General features: G+C 33.8%; 1 protein-coding gene across 4 annotated transcripts in view; it reads left to right on the top strand.

Annotated features, from left to right (window-relative positions):
* The window catches only part of LOC142354268 (uncharacterized), a 301959-nt gene that overhangs the window by 223045 nt on the left and 58803 nt on the right, over positions 1-20111 (top strand). The gene's annotated exons all lie outside the window — the stretch shown is intronic.

The following is a 20111-nucleotide window of genomic DNA, read 5'->3' as shown; positions in this document are numbered from 1 at the left end:
ACAGTCGTTAATTTGCATATTAATTTCAGTTTCGAGTTATTTTGTATCTTTTCGGATTTTATTCGGTTGTATTTTGAACTTATTGTCGTATTCTTCAAGCTCACTAATCGCTACAAAACTGGCTGCCTGCAAGTGATAATTGCGTTGAAATATTTTAAATCTTCAGTTTTTTGACCAAAATTTCTACCCGCGTTTAATATATAGGATGACATTGTGCTCAATGTGCAAAAATACTCAATGCCAGAATAACTTGTTTAAGTTTTCCTCTTTGATCTTTCTGTTCTAAAATCCCACTACAAATTAGCGGTTCAATGGGTGCCTGTCTTTCTTTCCCACTTTTTTAAACACAAAGATGGGGATATTTATCATTCGTAGAAATTTATTCAGCCCTTACCGGGCAGTTTTGGTTGTATAATTTTCTAACCGAGTAATTGACTAAAAATTGTTGTCATTTGTGTTTGAATGCAGTCCGTCCTGGCCAGGGTGCTTATCTGAGTTGATAAAAGGTGTTTAGCTGGTTTCATCCTATCAACTACAGAGCAACCTGTGCTACAGTGATTTTTTAATGGTACTGATTCGTGACTTTCAAATTGTAGTGGTTTCCATTTGGACCTCTGAAAAGAGGTAGCTGGCAATTTTATTATAAATAGAAAGCTCTGTCTTTGTCAAATAACGTTATGATTGCTCATTTGCTTCAATTTTGCAGTCGCCGTTACAATCAATTGTTATCATACTTGAGCGGTAAGTTGATCTGATGTTTTCGTAAGTCCGGAAAAGCATGACTATGACCCGCGATATCGCCAAATGAACTATGTCTTACATTTATACTAAATAGTCTTTCTGATGACTTTGCAGTAGGATAAGATAAGGATCTAGTTTGGTTATTTCGTATTCAAACATCCTTTTTCACAGGCCGGTAAGGCGTGACCGTGGCCTTTACAATTATAAATAGCAAACACGATCATAAACTATTGGATAGATTTGAGATATTTTTATATTTTTTGGCATTGAGTGTTTTGTGACTCCACTTTTGTTATCCCTTCAGCAATGTTAAAATTATTCGGCTTGATCTTATGATATTGGATTTCGTGGATTGTGTACAGTTGTATCACGCACTGAAGTCAATATTAGACTTGTAGGACACAATTAGAATTACAGGAAGAGGAGGATTTACTATCATTGGGCAAATTGGGCTTGTAGTAAAATTAGAAATTGATAATCGAAAGATTCAATGAGAGTGAACAAATTTTGTGAAGCTATTGTTGATCACATATTTCGTCAAGAATTTTATTCTTTTGGTTAACATGTTTGGTGTTGTCATATTATAGGGTTCCAATTAGTTAAATATGGGCTATTTTGGTGATATGTACCGAATTCCATTCAGACTCTCTTTTGGCAATAAGCCCAGTTTCGTGTTATCATATAAAGCTACAGAATTGTGCCCGTTTCTTATCAAGTAATTATACCACACGCAGACGAAACTCGCGCACTGAAGTTGAAATTGTTGACAATTTCACCTGCGCTAATGTATGCAAATGTCTAGTTCACTCTTTGACTCAAATAAATCTGCAGAACTTATTTGAAAGACTTTAAATTTGCCATTTGAGCGTGGCTGAACTATCCTGTGTTCTAGTTAAAGGTACTACTATCGCTATATTGTCCCTATTTCTTGTACGTGTGGATTACAATTGCTTGCGTGGTTTTGATTGGGTTCACAGGAAATCTCTCCTTACTATTAACACCTGTGGTCTTATTGCCCAACTTTTGAATCACTTTTTGGGCCTTTGGGTTTTGTATTTTGGTCAAAATATACCTGAAATACCCCCCAGAGGTAAGCCTAGTAAAATAGGACCACTGATTGAGTACGTGAACGTGAGTTACACTTAGCCTACATATTAGTCAGAGAGGGTTCGGACTGAATAAATTTTGGGCGATTACGCTTTAAAAGAGTAGCCCATTCGATTCTGTTTACTTTTCCCTAACTGGGCAAACTTAACGTGAGATCGGAAAAATAGAAACATATTGTGATCTTTTGAATGACATGTATATTATACCGGGCTATACTATACCATAGCTACTTTGAGGGTCTTTAAAAGTGTTGTGTGCAAAAGTTGCTATGGTCGCTCTTTGTAGTCATACAACTTAACAACAGTTTGCGGTTTGTTTTGCGACCATGTTTGCTTTGTGTTAAAGAGTTGTATGTGGCTTTATTCTTGTTAGTCGTTTTGGGACGTTTTAATGCTTTTCGTTATAATTTCAAATCAAAATTATCGTTATAATTGGTGCTGCTGTTCTTTTTCGAGAATTACATGACCAAGAAATTCGGTTTGGTTTAATGCGATAAAATAGGAGCACATTATTCACAATAAATTAATTCACGGAAATTTTTATTCTTTAGATTTTAAAATTTTTGAAATTGTATTTATTCACGTATGCCTAAAACTTAAACATATCCCTTCGTCCACTGTTTATTTTGTTCCCTTTTAAAACCTTATGCGTCAATATTTTGAACTTTTTATTTGAAAATTGAAAATTTATTTCATTGAAATTTTTTTATTGCATTCGCTTGATTGTTTCGTCGCTTTCAGATTTTTTGAATTTCTATTAAGTAGCTTTGTCTAACTCTGAGGTTTTAAATGAGGTCCAAATTGTCGTGTTTGGACTATTTAATATTTTACTGCCTCAAATCTTTGTCGAAAGTTGAGGAGTGAATTTATACATACCATCGACAAATTTTATACCTTTTGATGTTTTTACAATCACGGATTTGTGTAATTAATAGTTAACATATTTATAACGTTCTAGTTATTTTCGTTAATATTACATGGCACTGTAGAGGCAAAGGTTGACCGTGGAGTGGCCATACAAAAAACGGTGAGTCATTCAAAAAAGAAGTCTTCGCTTGAGATCTAATTTCTAGCGTACTTTTATTGCTTCCCACAGACAGGTGTACCAATTTTTATAATACATGCATTACACGTGAGTGGGTTTAATTTGCTTAAATTTCAATATTGTTTATTTAAATATTGTTTTGAAGACATAATTATCAACAAATTAAGGCAAATTAGCAATATTTAATTTTCAAATTTTGTTTTGCAAAATTTGTTAACAATCAAGTTATCTATTCTTCGGTTCTAGCGTTTTTGATAAGAATTATGGTTTTCAGTTCTTCAACAACATATTACCAACAATTTAGGTGCTAAATTTGATATTTTTTTCTAATTTGAAGCTTTATAAAATCTCTGGCTAATAATGGTCTATTAATGTGCTGGCCAAGTCTGTGATTTTCAAGTTTTCCATTCAATTCTTTGGATCGTGTTTTATGACTTGTCGTGCTTTGTTTTGATATGTTCATGCATTTTGTCCATGACTTTGTGCTTTGAAATTGGTTTTAACAGGTTACGCCCCACTCGGCATTGAATTGAGTTAAAGTCCACGAGTGGCTTCAGTAGTCTTTTTTGTTTGACCTAGAATTTTTGACCTAAAGTTTCGCGGTGATCCATTTTTTTCGCCGGTTTTTAGTTTTGTTAAATGGCTCTTCAATTGACGGTTACAATTCATAGAGATTTGTAAAAGCTAGAATTTCTTTTCATGTCTAATTTTGAATTGTTTGAGTTGTCGATTTTCTACTTTTTAAAGATTTCATGTGGGTTAATGGGTAGAATTCAGCCGCACAAATTTGGTTTTGAATGTTTTGGAATTTAAGTCAATTTTTAGCTGCTGGCTGGGACTATAATTTATTGCAAAATTTATTTGGGAGTTGGAAACCTAGCCAGGGTGGCTTTGTGTGTTTGCCAATTTTAACCGATTGATATCTTGCGTAGAGAGATAAAACTTATTTTTACAGAACTTCTTAAACTGAGTCGATTGCTCAACAGTTATAGTTGAAGCTCCTTCGAGACGAATCGTGAATTTTTTTTGCGTTAGAACTATATTTACAAGAAATTTGAAACTTCTGCGCCAATTACTACGGGAACTGTTTCCTCTAGTGCTATCTTTATTGACTCTCGTCCTTTTTTTCTGTGTTATGCTTTTATTTTGTTACAACACGTGTTGTCGTGCGCAATTCACAAATTAGACATGCTAAAAAATGCTGAAAATGCGTGGAGGGATGAAAATGGAGAAATTAGAAAATTTATACCGTTTCTCTTAAATTATTGTGATTTTTGGCGTTTCATTTTTGCGTGCTGAGCTATTATAATGTTGTTGCTTAACTTTGGAATACACTAGAAAATGGTGGAATAATTCAATTCATTTAATTTGATTACATAAAACTGATTATAATTTCTCAAACTGTGTCTCAAAGGTGATTGTTTTTCAGTATTTCGAATTTCTGAGACTTTTTGTGAAAATTGAGTGGCACAAGCTGTATACAGACTGAATCTCTGATCCTCAAAAAGGTGTTTTCCGCTGCGGATACATTTGATATCATTGTACTTTTCCTGAAAATAACGGAAGATCATAAGGTGTTTTTGAGGTCAAATTGGACGCAAATATTAATAGAACATAGACAAAGAACATTTTTAAGCTAGTATGACCCTTGAGAATTAAATTGAATTAGAATGTTAAATTGTTGAAGCTTCCATTTAAAAAAAAATTGTATGATTTGCCAGGATAGATGTAGTGGGTTGAAACGAAAAGTACTGTAGCTTTTAAAAGAACAGTTTTCACATTTTGATGCTTTTTGAAGTCAAATTGGCTAAATGATTTATATCACGTCTGTGCATGAAGTAGGTAAAATGCAAATTGCTTTTTTGGCATTTTTTTTCATATTAATTTTCAGTAGTGATAGAACGGTGTTAGAACAAAATTCCGATTTTTTATGGTTGTTTTTATTGGCGTGCAGATATGTGTCTTCGATTTTTGTTGTATTTTCTGTTTCTGGCCGGTATTTGTTGTCAAAGTGAATTTCAAATTTTTTAATGAGAATTCTTTGAAATATGTTTCTGAACTTGTCGTGATAAATTTTAGTTCATTTTACTTTTCGATCACGTTTCTGGTTTTGCACAAATAACTTTTTTCCTGCATGACTTCTGGTTCACCTTACTCACTGAATGGCATTTAGAATTAATTTTAAAAAAGTAACGCATCATATTGAATATATTCAATAACACATTATCAGAATGAAAACTGGATTGAGCCGATAAGTCTTCATATTTCATACCAAATTGAATGTTCGAAGCTTATTTTTTTGAGCTTAATGGTAGTATTTTCGGAAGCGGCTTTTTGAATAATTGTATATTCTAATTTCACGCCTAATCAATATAATTTTTGGCACCCTAAAAAAAGGTTGTCACTGTGTTTTTCAATTCCAATGGACTTGAGTGTTCAATGACGACTCTTTTGCGGCAATCTGACGGCTCTTATACTGTTTCCCTTGTTCGGCTTTATTACTGAAAGTTTTTATAAAACAAAATCACGCCTTTTTTATTTCATTCCGAAACAGCATTAAACCTAACTGCCAATTATAAACAAATGTGATTGTACCTGACATTTAATATTTTAGCTTTGTTTGTGGCACTTGGAAGTTTTTTTTCCAATAATTAGCGTCATGTACTTTATTCGTATTTGTGTATCAGTTTCAATTAAAAAAAGCCATGAAGATTAAGCTTGGTAATAATTTTAATCTATCAACAATGGTCGCAGCAATTCTGATCAATGTTTTTTTGTTTGGGGGGTGAACCTCTAACTTTTTTGTGCACATGCATTAAAATTGATCACGTACGGAAGTGGTTTTTTGAACTGAAAGAATCTTAAAATATCATTACGACGATTCTTTTATGCCAATGCAATAGCTGCCTAAACTTCAATATTGTTTATTTAAATATTGTTTTGAAATTAAGACAAATTAAGAATATTTAATTTTCAAATTTTGTTTTGCAAAATATGTTAACAATCAAGTTATCTATTCTTCGGTTCTAGAGTTTTTGATAAGATTTATGGTTTTCAGTTCTTCAACAACATATGACCAACCATTTACGTGCTAAATATGATAATTTTCTAATTTGAAGCTTTATAAATTCTCTGGCTAATAATGGTCTATTAATGTGCTGGCCAAGTCTGTGATTTTCAAGTTTTCCATTCAATTCTTTGGATCGCTTTTCATGACTTGTCCTGCTTTGTTTTGATATGTTCATGCATTTTGTCCATGACTTTGTGCTTTGAAATTGGTTTTAACAGGTTACGCCCCACTCGGCATTGAATTGAGTTAAAGTCCACGAGTGGCTTCAGTAGTCTTTTTTGTTTGACCTAGAATTTTTGACCTAAAGTTTCGCGGTGATCCATTTTTTTCGCCGGTTTTTAGTTTTGTTAAATGGCTCTTCAATTGACGGTTACAATTCATAGAGATTTGTAAAAGCTAGAATTTCTTTTCATGTCTAATTTTGAATTGTTTGAGTTGTCGATTTTCTACTTTTTAAAGATTTCATGTGGGTTAATGGGTAGAATTCAGCCGCACAAATTTGGTTTTGAATGTTTTGGAGTTTAAGTCAATTTTTAGCTGCTGGCTGGGACTATAATTTATTGCAAAATTTATTTGGGAGTTGGAAACCTAGCCAGGGTGGCTTTATGTGTTTGCCAATTTTAACCGATTGATATCTTGCGTAGAGAGATAAAACTTATTTTTACAGAACTTCTTAAACTGAGTCGATTGCTCAACAGTTACAGTTGAAGCTCCTTCGAGACGAATCGTGAAATTTTTTTGCGTTAGAACTATATTTACAAGAAATTTGAAACTTCTGCGCCAATTACTACGGGAACTGTTCCCTCTAGTGCTATCTTTATTAGCTTTCTTTTTTCTGCGTTAAGCTTTTGTTTTTTGTTCTTCTAATTCAAAAATTAGAAGTGCTAATAGTGGCTGAAAAATGCTGAAAGTGTGTGAAAGGAAAAAATTGGAGAATTAAGGAAAATTTTCACGTTTCTCTTAAATTGTTCTGATTTGTTGCTTTTCATTATTGCTTGCTGAGCTATTATAATGTTGTTGTTTAACTTTGGAATACACTAGAAAATTCTGGAATAATTTCATTCATTTAATTTGATTACATAGAACTGATTTTAATTTCTCAAACTGTGTGTCTAAAAGGTGATTCTGTTTTTCAAAATTTTGAATTTCTGAGACTTGTTGTGAAAATTAAGTTGCTCAAGCTCTATACAGACTGAATCTCTGATCCTCATAAAGCTGTGTTCTGCTGCGAATACATTTGATATCATTGTACTTTTTTGAAAATAACGAAAGTTTTTTAGGCCAAATTGGACGCAAATTTTAATAGAACATAGACAAAGGACTTTTTCAAGCTGCTATGACCCTTAAATTGAATTAGAATGGTAAATTTGTTGAAACATCCATATCAACAAAGTTGTATATTGATTTGCCAGGATAGATCTAGCGGGTTAAAACGAAAAGTACTGTAGCTTTTAAAAGATCAGTTTACACATTTTGATTCCTTTTGAAGTCAAATTGGCAAAATGATTCGTCTCTCACGTCAGTGCAGGAAGTAGGTAGAATGCAATTTGCTTTTGCGGCGTATCTTTATCATATTGTCAGTAGTGATAAAGCGGTTTTTGAACGAAATTCCGATTTTTGTGGTTGTTTTTTATTGGCGTGCAGATATGTGTCTTCGGTTTTTATTGTATTTTCTGTTTTTGGCCGTTTTTTGTCAAATCGATTTTCAAAGTTTTTTGCTTTCTTAGTGAGAACTCCTTGAAATTTTTTTCTGGTCTTGTCGTGATAGTTTTTAGTTCATTTTACTTTTCGATCATGTTTCTGGTTTTGCACAAATAACTTTTTTCCTGCATGACTTCTGGTTCACCGAACTCACTGAATGGCATTTAGAATTAATTTTAAAAAGGTAACGCATCATATTGAATCTTTTCTATGACACATTATCAGAATGAAAAATGGACTGAGCCGATAAGTCTCATTCATATATCATACCAAATTGAATGTTCGAAGTTTATTTTTTTGAGCTTAATGGTAGTATTTTCGGAAGCCGCTTTTTGAATAATTGTATATTCTAACTTCACACCTAATCAATATATTTGTTTGCACCCTAAGAAAAGGTTGTCACTTTGTATTTTTCAATTCCAATGGTCTTGAGTGTTCAATGACGACTTTTTCTGCAATCTGGCGGCTCTTATATTGTTTCCCTTGTTCGACGTTTTTAATGAGAGGTATTATAAACAAAATCACGCCTTTTTTGTTTCACTCTGAAACAGCATAACGCCTAACTGCCAACTATAACCAAATGCGATCGTACCTGAAATTTAAAAATTAGCTTTTTTGGCTTTTGGAAGGTTTTTTCTAATAATCAGCGCCATGTAATTTATTCGTATTTGTGTATCAGTTTCAATTGAAAAAGCCATGAAGATTAAGCGTGGTAATCTTTGTAATCTACGACAATGCTCTCAGCAATTCTGATGAATGTTGTTTTTGTTTGGGGTTGAGTCTCTCACTTTTTTTGATAATCAATTAAAATTGGCCACGTACGGAAGTGGTTTTTCGAACTGAAAGAATTTTAAAATATGATTAAAACGGTTCTTTTACCTGGAATTTGTATGCCGATGCAATAGCTACCTAAACTTCAGTATTGTTTATTTAAATATTGTTTTGAAGACATAATTATCAACAAATTAGCAATATTTATTTTTTAAATTTAGTTTTGCAAAATGTTAACAATCAAATTACCTATTCTTCGGTTCTAGCGTTTTTGATAAGATTTATGGTTTTCAGTTCTTCAACAACATATGACCAACCATAATTTAGGTGCTAAATATGATAATTTTCTAATTTGAAGCTTTGTAAAATCTCTGGCTAATAATGGTCTATTAGTCTGCTGGCCAAGTTTGTGATTTTCAAGTTCTCCATTCAATTCTTTGGATCGTTTTTCATGACTTTTCCTGCTTTGTTTTGATATGTCTTGCATTTTGTTCATGTGGTTGTGCTTTCTAAACGGTTTTAACAGGTTACGCCCCAGTGGGCATTGAGTTGAGTTAGATTCCACGAGTGGGGTTTAGTAGTCTTTTATGTTCATAGACTTTTTGACCTAAAGTTTTGCGGTGTTCCATGTTTTTTATTTTAGTTTTGTTAAATGGCTCTTCAATTGACGGTTACAATCCATTGAGATCTTGTACAAGCTAGAATTTCTTGCCTAATTTTGAGTTGTATGAGTTTTCGATTTTATACTGTTTAAAGATTGCATGTGGGTTAATGGTTAGATATCAGCTGCACAAATTGGGTTTAGAAGGTTTTGGAGTTTACGTCAATTTTGAGTTGTTGACTGAGACTATAATTTATTGAGCATTTTTTTGGGGATTGCGAACCTAGCGAAGGTGGCTTTTTGTGTTTCCAATTTTTACTGATTGATATCTTGCGTAGAGAGATAAAAGTTTTTGTGCAGAACTTCTTAAACTGAGTCGATTGTTGAATGGTTGTGTTTGAGGCTCCTTGGAGACGAATTGTGAAATTTTTGCGTTAGAACCATATTTTTACAAGAAGTTTGAAACTTCTGTGCCAATTACAGGGGAACTGTTCCCTCTAGTGCTATCTTTTTTAGCTTTTATTTTTCTGCGTTAAGCTTTTGTTTTTTGTTACAACACGTGTTGTCGTGCGCAATTCACAAATTAGACATGCTAAAAATGCTGAAAATGCGTTAAGGGATGAAAATGGAGAAATTAGAAAATTCATCACGTTTCTCTTAAATTATTTTGATTTTTGGCGTTTCATTTTAGCGTGCTGAGCTATTATGTTGTTGTTTAACTTTGGAATACACTAGAAAATGCTGGAATAATTGCATTCATTTAATTTGATTACATAAAACTGATTATAATTTCTCAAACTGTGTTTTCAATATTTCGAATTTCTGAGACTTTTTGTGAAAATTGAGTGGCACAAGCTGTATACAGACTGAATCTCTGATCCTCAAAAAGGTGTTTTCTGCTGCGGATGCATTTGATATCATTGTACTTTTCTTGAAAATAACAAAAGATCATAAGTTTTTTAGGCCAAATTGGACGCAAATTTTAATAGAACATAGACAAAGAACATTTTAAGCTGCTCTGACCCTTGATAAATAAATTGAATTAAAATGTTAAAATTTTTGAAACTTCCATATTAACAAAATTGTATAATGATTTGCCTGGATAGATCTAGTGGGTTGAAACGAAAGGTACTGTAGTTTTTAAAAGATCGGTTTACACATTTTGATTGTTTTTGAAGTCAAATTGGCAAAATGATTCTTCTCTCACGTCAGTGCAGGATGTAGGTAAAGTTCAGAACGGTGTTAGAACAAATTTCCAATTTTTATAGTTGTTTTTTATTGGCGTGCAGATGTGTCTTCGGTTTTTTATTGTATTTTCGGTATTTGGCCGGTTTTTGTTGTCAAAGTGTTTTTCAAAAGTTTTTTGTGTTCTTAATGAGAACTCTTTGAAATGTATTTCTGGTCTTGTCGTGATAGTTTAAGTTAATTTTACTTTTCGATCACGTTTCGGGTTTTGCTCAAGTAACCTTTTTCCTGCATGACTTCTGGTTCACCTAACTCACTGAATGGCATTTAGAATTAATTTTAAAAAAGTAACGCATTATATTGAATTTTTTCAGTGACACAATATCAGAATGAAAAATGGACCGAGCCGATAAGTCCCATTCATATATCATACCAAATTAAATGTTCAAAGTTTCTTTTTTGAGCTTAATGGTAGTGTTTTCGGAAGTCGCTTCTTGAATAATTGTAGATTCTAACTTCACACTTAATCAATATATTTGTTGGCACCCTGAGAAAAGGTTGTCACTTTGCATTTTTCAATTGCAATGGACTTGAGTGTTCAATGACGATTTTTTTCTGCAATCTGACGGCTCTTATATTGTTTCCTTTGCTCGACCTTTTTACTGAGAGGTATTATAAACAAAATCACGCCTTTCTTATTTCACTCTGAAACATCATAAAGCCTAGCTGCCAATTATAACCAAATGTGGTTGTACCTGAATTTTTATATTTTAGCTTTGTTTGTGGCACTTGGATGTTTTTTTCCAATAATTAGCGTCATGTACTTTGTTCGTATTTGTGTATCGGTTTCATTTAAAAAAGCCATGAAGATTAAGCGTGGAAATCTTTGCAATCTACCGACAATGCTCTCAGCAATTCTGATGAATGTTTTTTTTCGTTTGGGGGTGAATCTCACTTTTTCGATATTGCATTAAAATTGACCACGTATGGAAGGGGTTTTCCGAACTGAAAGAATTTTAAAATATGATTACAACGATTTTTTCACCTGGAATTTTCATGCCGATGCAATAGCTACCTAAACTTCAATATTGTTCATTTAAATATTGTTTTGAAGAAATAATTATCAAGAAATTAAGACAAATTAGGAATATTTAATTTTCAAATTTTGCTTTGCAAAATTTGTTAACAATCAAGTTATCTATTCTTCGGTTCTAGAGTTTTTGATAAGATTTATGGTTTTCAGTTCTTAAACAACATATGACCAACCATTTAAGTGCTAAATATGATAATTTTCTAATTTGAAGCTTTTTTTTCCGGATAATAATGGTCTATTAGTCTGCTGGCCAAATCCATGATTTTCAAGATGCATGTCATGCATTTTTTCCATGACTCTGTGCTTTGAAAGCGGTTTTAACGGGTTACGCCCCACTGGGCCTTGAATTGAGTTAGAGTCCACGAGTGGCTTCAGTAGTCTTTTTTGTTCATAGTTTTTGACCTGAAGTTTCGCGGTGATCCATGTTTTTCGGCTGCTATTAGTTCTGTTAAATGGCTCTTCAATTGACGGTTACAATTCATAGAGATCTTGTACAAGCTAGAATTTTTTCATGTCTACTTTTGAGTTGTATGAGTTTTCGATTTTATTCTGTTTAGAGATTGCATATGGGTTAATGGGTAGATTTATATGATACTGAAAGAATTTTAAAATATGATTACAACGATTCTTTCATCTGGAATAGTTATGCCGATGCAATAGCTACCGTACTTAAGATGTCTTTCGGTCATCCAGCTTACATCTTTGCAGCCTATTTTCAGTATTTTCTAGCCCCGTAAAAATGTACTTATTTAAGTCTTTTTACTAATTGCTCTTGAACGAAGTTTATAGCAGTTATTGTACACGTGTTGGTCTTTTTTATGCAAATATTTTGGTTGACCATTTTTGCGCTTTTCTTCTAGAACATTCTTTGACTTCTTCAAGTGACTTTTTCACGCTTTCGTTCTTCATTATTGAGTGATCTCTATTGCTCTCACTCCAAGTATAGCCTGTTGCTTTAATGGAATCGATTGCAGCAAAGCAAAAACAAGGCCATGATAACCGAGTGGTCAGTGCTTCTGGTGAGGGAGCGGGAGGTCCATATTTCGAATACGGCGTGGTGAACTATTTTTGCACCCATAAAAAATTGATCTAGGCTACAGTCCCTGAATTAAATTGCATCGCCTGTCGTTCGAGAGCAATTCTTCCGACATTAGTCGGTTTATGTTTGTTACATAAAATCGAATTAAATGCGCGTTAAAAGTAGCCTAATTTTTGTACTTTTTAATATAGTCCATAATTAACACATTTGAAGTATCTGCGAGGGCTCTGCGTATGTAAAGCCCTACTCACCTCAGTGGCTACCGTCCACATTGACATCTTTGCATCAAAAAGCAACCTTAACGTGTCTAATACCGTTTACAATGCTCTATTTTCATTCAATGACTGCTTAAATATTATTCTGACGTGAAAACAATAAAAATAAACAGCGGATAATGCCTGTGATTGCTCTAAACTCACTTCACCTTCAATTCAAACGAACAACTCAGCGAAGCACACTTAAATAGCCGGATTGATAGAAGTCAGCGATGACGTGAAAGGCCTCAAGTGTGAAATGTGTTCACGAACATTCAACCGACCATTCTTTCTGACTTAGGGAGCAAAAAGACAGGGAAAAAGAGATAGACTTGTTGGGGGGGGGGGGAGGAGGGGGGGAGGGAGGGATATGATTTAGGCGAAAGCTCGATTAGGCGAAGGCAATTTTGATTTGCATTTTACGCAAAAAAAAATATTTCTACGTTTACTTGGTCGGAATTACGTGAACAACAATTAAGAAACTTAAAAAGGCGCGGTATTTCAAATTCTAAAAGGCAATTTCAAGTAGTCAAGAGTTCCGAATTCCTAAAATTTGCCTTCCCCAAAAAATCGGTAAATATATAAATTTTGTCTTTGTCAACTTTTGGGCACAATTTCGCCGAATGTTAACAATTTTTTTTCGCCTAATCGATCTGTCGCCTGTTATCTTATCCATCGCCCCATCATCAGATATAGAGAAAAAGGTGGGAGGGGTGGGGGCATTGTGAAAGTGTGATGAATGAGTAAAATAAGAGCATCCTAAATTCAATTCAAACCGGCTACTATCATCCATCCCCCCACTCCTCTTATTCCCTGCGTGCGTGTCCCTATTTTTAAAGTAGCGCTGGCTGTAGATGGAAAATCTGCAGGGATTTGGGAAAATATCCCAACTTGTAATTCAAAAGTGGTCTCATCTCTCGCTTTTCCTTAATTTTCCTGCTTTTCCAAGCCGGCACTATTATTTGCTGGCAGCTCGTTCCCCATTTTTATAACTCCAATTGTGTCAAAGAGAAAGTTGGCCGACACTTTAAACAATGGCGCTTTTTAATTAAAAATTTGCTGAACTAACATGACTTTATATCGTTCATTTTTCTCTTCTCTTTATAGTTAACTTAACTAAACCTTAACTATAATTTATTGATCGAATTATTTGTTATAATATTCTTACTAAAAGGAAGTTACAAATTTATGACTTTGCGTAGTGCACTTAATATATATTTCATCAGACAACGTTAACGTTTCTGAAAATGGTTTTCTCAAAACGGAGTTGTACGTGTTTGGTTAATCGGTGAATCTATTTCGGTATTATAAATCTTTTCTGGCGTCCTATTTTGAAAGCAATATACAACTCAAACTAAAGAAGGACAATTGACTTATATATTACCTGTGAATTTACATTTGAAGTTTGAACTAATGGCAAATTGTCAGCGTCTTGTAAATCTTTAAGTTTCGAGTCAATTTGACAAAACCAGAGAGAATAGTCAGCGTTAGTTAGAAAGACACTCGGTTGCTCGCTGTGTTTGATCGTTAATTTAACGTGCTCTCGCGTTCAAATTAGAAGCCAAACAGCGATACCTCAATTTAAATTTAATCGCTGAGAGTTGATAGTGATCGAATTTGATAAAATAGCTTGTTCATGCTTGCGCTGATAGTGAATCATACCTTTGTGAAAACATTTCAGTCTAATTTTGGGGCGCCATTTGTAATCGGCTCAATTGGTTCCTTTTGTCATCAAAACGGCTTTGATAGAAGGTGCCTTGGGAATTGATTTTCGGTTCCCCTGCGAACAATGTTTTTCTCGCTATAAAAATCTGTGAACAAATTATTGCTCATTTTTAAACCGGTGATATTCCGACTGAACGCAGAGAATGAATTGCAGCATAAACTATTGTTACTTAAAACGCCATTTTGCGATGTTAAATTCTACCAGTTTTTAGTCAATTTTACCAGCTAGGCAAGCGCTGATGCATATCCATGATTTTAAGGAAGTGGTAAAATCTTGTCATTTTTTGCCCATTTTCCTAATTTGATCTTTCCGGTTTTCTATTGTCCATTTGATTTGCTCCATCCAGCTTTAACTGTCGAAACTTTCGCCGTTGCTGATATTTTCACAAATAGAATTTCATACACTTCTGCTTGCAACAAAACTTTGAAAAAAAATGCTTTTCAGATCTCATAAGCGTCTTCTGTATTATCTACATTCAAGCTAGACAATCGCACACTCAATCTTTCATCCAAAGTTGCCTATTTTTTAAAGATACGAGAAAGTTTGTAGTTTGTTTTCTTTGTAGAAAGTGGGTAATTAGTAACCCAAATTGGCTGATTAATTGCTCTCGAACGAAGTTTATAGCAATTAGTGTAAACGTGTTGGTCTTTTTATGCAAATTTTTTGCTTGACCGTTCTGCGCTTTTCTTCTAGAAAATTCTTTGACTTCTCATGTGACTTTTTCACGCTTTTGTTCTTCATTTTTGAGTGATCTCTATTGTTTGCACTCCCAAGTAATGCGTGATGCTAAAATTTCAGCATAGCAAAAAGAAGGCCGTGATAACCGAGTGGGCAGTGCTTCTGGTGAGGGAGCGGGAGGTCCATATTTCGAATACGGCGTGGTGAACTATTTTTGCACCCATAAAGAAAAATTTATCTAGGCTACAGTCCCTGAAGCAAAAAAGCGAGTGGTTTTGCGGCGTGAAAATTTTTCACTATAATTTTAAAGTAGAGTGAGAAAACGGTGTTTGAACAAAAATTCGCTTTCCCGCTAGTGTTTTTTTGTTCACATGCGGCATTTTGACATTGATTTTCACTTTTTAAATTTTTTTGATCTGATTTTTTTTGGAAAAAAATTTTGGAATTGCTTTTCCCAATTCACACAGTCCGTTCTGGGTCTAGTTTTTGTTAGGCAATGAATTGTACGTCAGGACTTTTTGTCCTGTCTTTTTTGTGATTCGCTTTACCTTTTGATTACGTTTTTCGTTTTACATAAGTTTGACCGATTCGACTTTTCGCTCCTAACTTCTTGTTTTGCGCCGTCTGAATCGCTCCAATTCAAGACGAGATCAAGAGCTAAATTTAATGAAAGGTAGTTTACATCTGCGTTTCAAATCGAAATTGAGCTGAAATTATTTTCATTTTATAATTTACTTTTTAGGGGCAGATAATACCTCGTATAATCATGTGAAGCCTCTTAGTACATTGATAAAACCCTCCACCGATGGAAGAAGTCTATAAAGAAGCACCACCTAAGTAAGCTACATTTTACCTCACTGCATCTTGTCTGTTGAATGCAATTAGTCCGAAGTTAGCTAATTGTTTTTGTGATGTTCATTTTTAACTGCTCTCGAATTGAAGTTCTAATAAATTTTTGCTTTACTTTTATCCTTGATTTATTGAGTTTTGCGTGATCTTAAGTGCTTGATCTTTTACAAGTTGCTGCGTTTCGTGTTAAAGCAATCACAAAATTTACATGCGTCTTCACTATGCCGACATTTAAGTCATCAGTGATCAGCTTCAGAAAAAGAACTGTAAGCTTTTCCGCCCACACAGACAGACATAGTTATTGGTCTTAGGCATCGGAGTTAATGAAAATCAGGATTAATTTGAACATATTTAATTCAACGCCCATCATTAAATGTCTGTGAATTTGTGAAATAACGCGTTATGACCTCAAACTATTAAAACCGAAATGTTGATGTCGCGCAGTTAGCTAATGGAAGCATTGTATTGTTTGAATACCATTATTGTTCCCAATTTGTACCTCATTAATTGGATCATCCTCTCTTTGCTTACGCAGAACCCTATTTTTTTACCCACGTGTGATTGCCATTGTTTCCTAAAAAAGGAGGTCTTAAAATTTTAACGAGCAGGCTATTTATTATGAAATTGTGTCATCAATTTCCCATCTTTATCTGAATTGGTTCTCTTTTTCATTGAGGGCAAATTACATAGCATTGCTACTTTTCAATTACTCAACTGTCTGGTTTGAATTTGCTATACTTGTACTTGAATAATTTTCTAATGATAACAGTGTGAACATTTTTTTTGTGCTGCTATTCGTTTGTATGGCTGCTTGATACGGTATGGCTGCTTGATATATTAGATCATTAAAAAGATTTAATGTAATTTTAAACAAAGGCGTTTTTTGCAGACAGCTTTTTGCTGCAGCTTAAAAAGATTTGTCAAAAATTTGGAAACCAATTAATGACGTGTGTTTAAGACTGCGATTTATCCAACCGTGAAAATGAAATCAAAGAGGGAACTGAATTGTAATTTATCCTGAATTTCTATTGGACTGCGAATATTAGCTGTTTAATGAGATTGTTTTTTGATTTTGACTATTTTTTATTTTTTCATTTGCTTCAAATTATAATTTTCAGATATCATTTAATTGATTATGTTCTTAATTTATCTTTGAAATTTTAGCTTTGGAGCTTTGGAAAAAAATTTTTGCTCTGGAACTTGAATAAGATCATAAAATTGCAAAATCAAATCTGTTTTTTAATAGCTGCAGCCAACGTGTTTTTTAATAGCCGCCTCAGCTTCGCAGCCGACTATTATAGCGCTCCTACTTTTTCACAATCCAAGAAATGGATTGTATTGGTGCTCTGTCCTTTATACAATCCAAGAATTGGATTGTATTGGTGCTCCGTCTTTTTTTCCGTGAGATATGTTCACACCTTTTTTCATGACTTTCAGCTTTCAAAACTGGATAAACAGGTAAAGCCCAGAGTGCATCAAGTTTCATTAGAGGCATTTAGAAGCGTTTAGTAGTCCTTCAAGCGCTTAGATTGGCGAAGTTACTGGGAAGGCCTTGATTCGAACATAAGAAGTCAGTTTTAGGAGTTTTTGAGCCCAAAATGTTGCAATTCTTCGCGTTGTTCGTCATTTTTCAAACTTTTTGTTGGGCAAATCTAAAACTGAAGCTGGTTAAAGTTGGAAGGTTTGCTAATTGTGGTACAGGTCTTTTGGAAGACCTATTTTTTAAACCATTTTTCGAGCTATATGTTTTGATTCTCCAAGAATAAACACGCAAATTTATACTAATTTTTACAATATTTTAAAAGTTTTTTGAAAATGTTCATCATTTTTTGAGTTTTTCAGCCCTAGGTTCTAAGAGTTTGTTAAAGCCCAGTGGAAATCCCTCTGAGGTCTAGTGATATTTTACTGCATGTCTTCGAGTGTTAATGGAATGGTTTTTAGCATTTTAACATAAAGAATTTTAGCAGTTCTTTATAATTTTTTTTTACAAAATGTCATTTTTTGAGTTTATCAACCCCTAGGGGCCAGTCAATCTCCTCTAGGGTTTGATTATAGGTTATTGCATGGTTGGTAGGGCCAATGGAATGGTATTCCACATTTTTTTATTACAAATTTTTCGTACTATTTTCTGACAAGGTTTGAATTTTTTTTCAAATGCTCTCCAAGTTATCTTTTTCCGACTTTATCGATCTTCATGGATCTTGAAGAGTTGCCTAGGCTTAAATGTTGGGTACTAGATAATTTTAGAAGACAATGAAAGGTTTGGTGAAGATATTAATGAAGATATTAATGTTGATATATTATTATTATTGATAGATATTATTATTGATGAAGAATATGAAGATATTAATGTTATTAATTATAGCAATATTTTATTAAAATTTGATTTAAAGTTTTTGAAGTTTTTTATTTTCCGACTTTGTCTATCTTCAAGGGCGAATTATGATTTTAAAATTCTTGCTGATAGGGTACTCGACAGATTCGATAGGCTGGCAATAAAAAATGGTTTTGAACATAATAATTTGCAAAATTTTGAAAAATTTTCTATGTATGTTTGTTGAAAAATTTTCTAAACGCGGGTTAATGAGTATTTTTATGTTGATAAATTGTGTTCTATAAAGTGAAAGCTTCAAGAGTTGTAGCAATGATTATATTTGTGTTTAGTTTGTTTGGTTGTTTTAGTTTCTCCAGTTTTGGGACTGTTTGCCTTTTTGGCTGATTCTTTGGTTAATTCTTTAGATTTGATGACTTGTCCCGCTATGTTTTTTACTTCGTCTTACTAAAATTTTTTCGCTTTACCTTAGTTCACAGCTTGTTCAACATTTTGCGTGAAGTCTTTTTGACTTCTCCAGGCTATTTTCACTCTTCTCTCATTCGGCTAATAGTGTTTTTAAAGAGCAGTTGCTCAGCAAAGCAATTCAAAATTAACAGAGTCACTATCAAAAACCGAAATCAGAAATAGAAACGTGATAAACCCATAAAGCCCAATTTTAGATGCTCGTTACACGAACTTTGCTCTTATTTACCATCGTTAATACTTATTTGTATTGATACTGGCCCCTTTGTTGTCTCGCTACAAAACAGGAGTATGTTCAGCTCCAAAAATGACATCAAAATAGTTCGAACTTTAAAATTGTTTGTGTACAAAAATTGTTTTGATTAGTTTTTTTTTCTCTTCCTTCAATCCCAATCTTGGTTATTGGAGTCAACGGCGGCTATTTTTCGGCAATCTGCGGGGTATGTTTCTATTTTCTATATACTTTGAATTTGATATTTTGCACATCCTAGTTCTTATTAACAATATTGAGCAAGCCTGTGCATTTTTGTGTGCATAGGGAATCTAAAGCTGAAAACGGTCGAAAAAGACAATTTTTGATAATTCCCGGTTTTTAATTTTAGATTGAAGCCTGCATTGTTCCTGGGCAATATTTATGACTGATTTTTAGGCGAAAGGAACATTGATACGCTCATAAGTTCTTCAATTGCTCTCAAACTGAATTTGTAGCAATTGCACTATTCCTGCTGGTCTTTTTAGTTTTCGTAATTACGACATTGTCTGATAGTTTATTATCGTCTGAGCATTTGACTTATGCCCTCAAAAACGGGAGAAACAATTGAAGACCGATTGTCTTTAATTTGCTGAGCAGTTCCCTAGGTACCTAATTCTTGCTCTTCTCTAAATATGTGCGGTTCACGGAACCTGTTGAGGAGACAGAATTTCATGGTGTGACAGCCAGTTTGTTAGAGTTTGACCCCCTTCCCCACACATTAGTTTTAACCCCCTCCCCCTCCCCCCTCTCGTCCACTCAACTCCGCTTCTTTACACCCGGAACCCGCACACTTGCAAGTCGCTTGAGAGCAATTAACCCGATGTTAGTCGGTTATGTTTTGGCTTGTAATTTGCATCTGGCATATAAGTTAATATTTTTCATGTTCATGTTTTTGCGAGGGGTTGCCCCATATGAAGTGGAAAGAATCGTCAGACTTCAGTAATTATTTTACGAATTTAACTTTGTTGTTAGAGGTTAATTAGGTGTTAAAGAATTAGGAGTAGGAAAAAACCCAATCTCAAGATACCCTAAATATACCAAATGTTTTAACGCATAGTTCAAACGATCATAAAGATCATGTAGCGTTGATATACCTAGGCGAGATAGTTGAATGTATATAAAGTTGACACAGGCATGACTCAGTGGACCATGGTACTCGATATGAAATTATCACAACCAAAGATGAGATCACATGATCCGGA

This window comes from Convolutriloba macropyga, chromosome 15 (assembly GCF_964194025.1).
Source record: "Convolutriloba macropyga chromosome 15, txConMacr16.3, whole genome shotgun sequence".
Lineage (NCBI taxonomy): Eukaryota > Metazoa > Xenacoelomorpha > Acoela > Convolutidae > Convolutriloba > Convolutriloba macropyga.
Note: the sequence above shows the minus strand (reverse complement) of the source record. Positions and strands in the feature narration are given on the sequence as shown.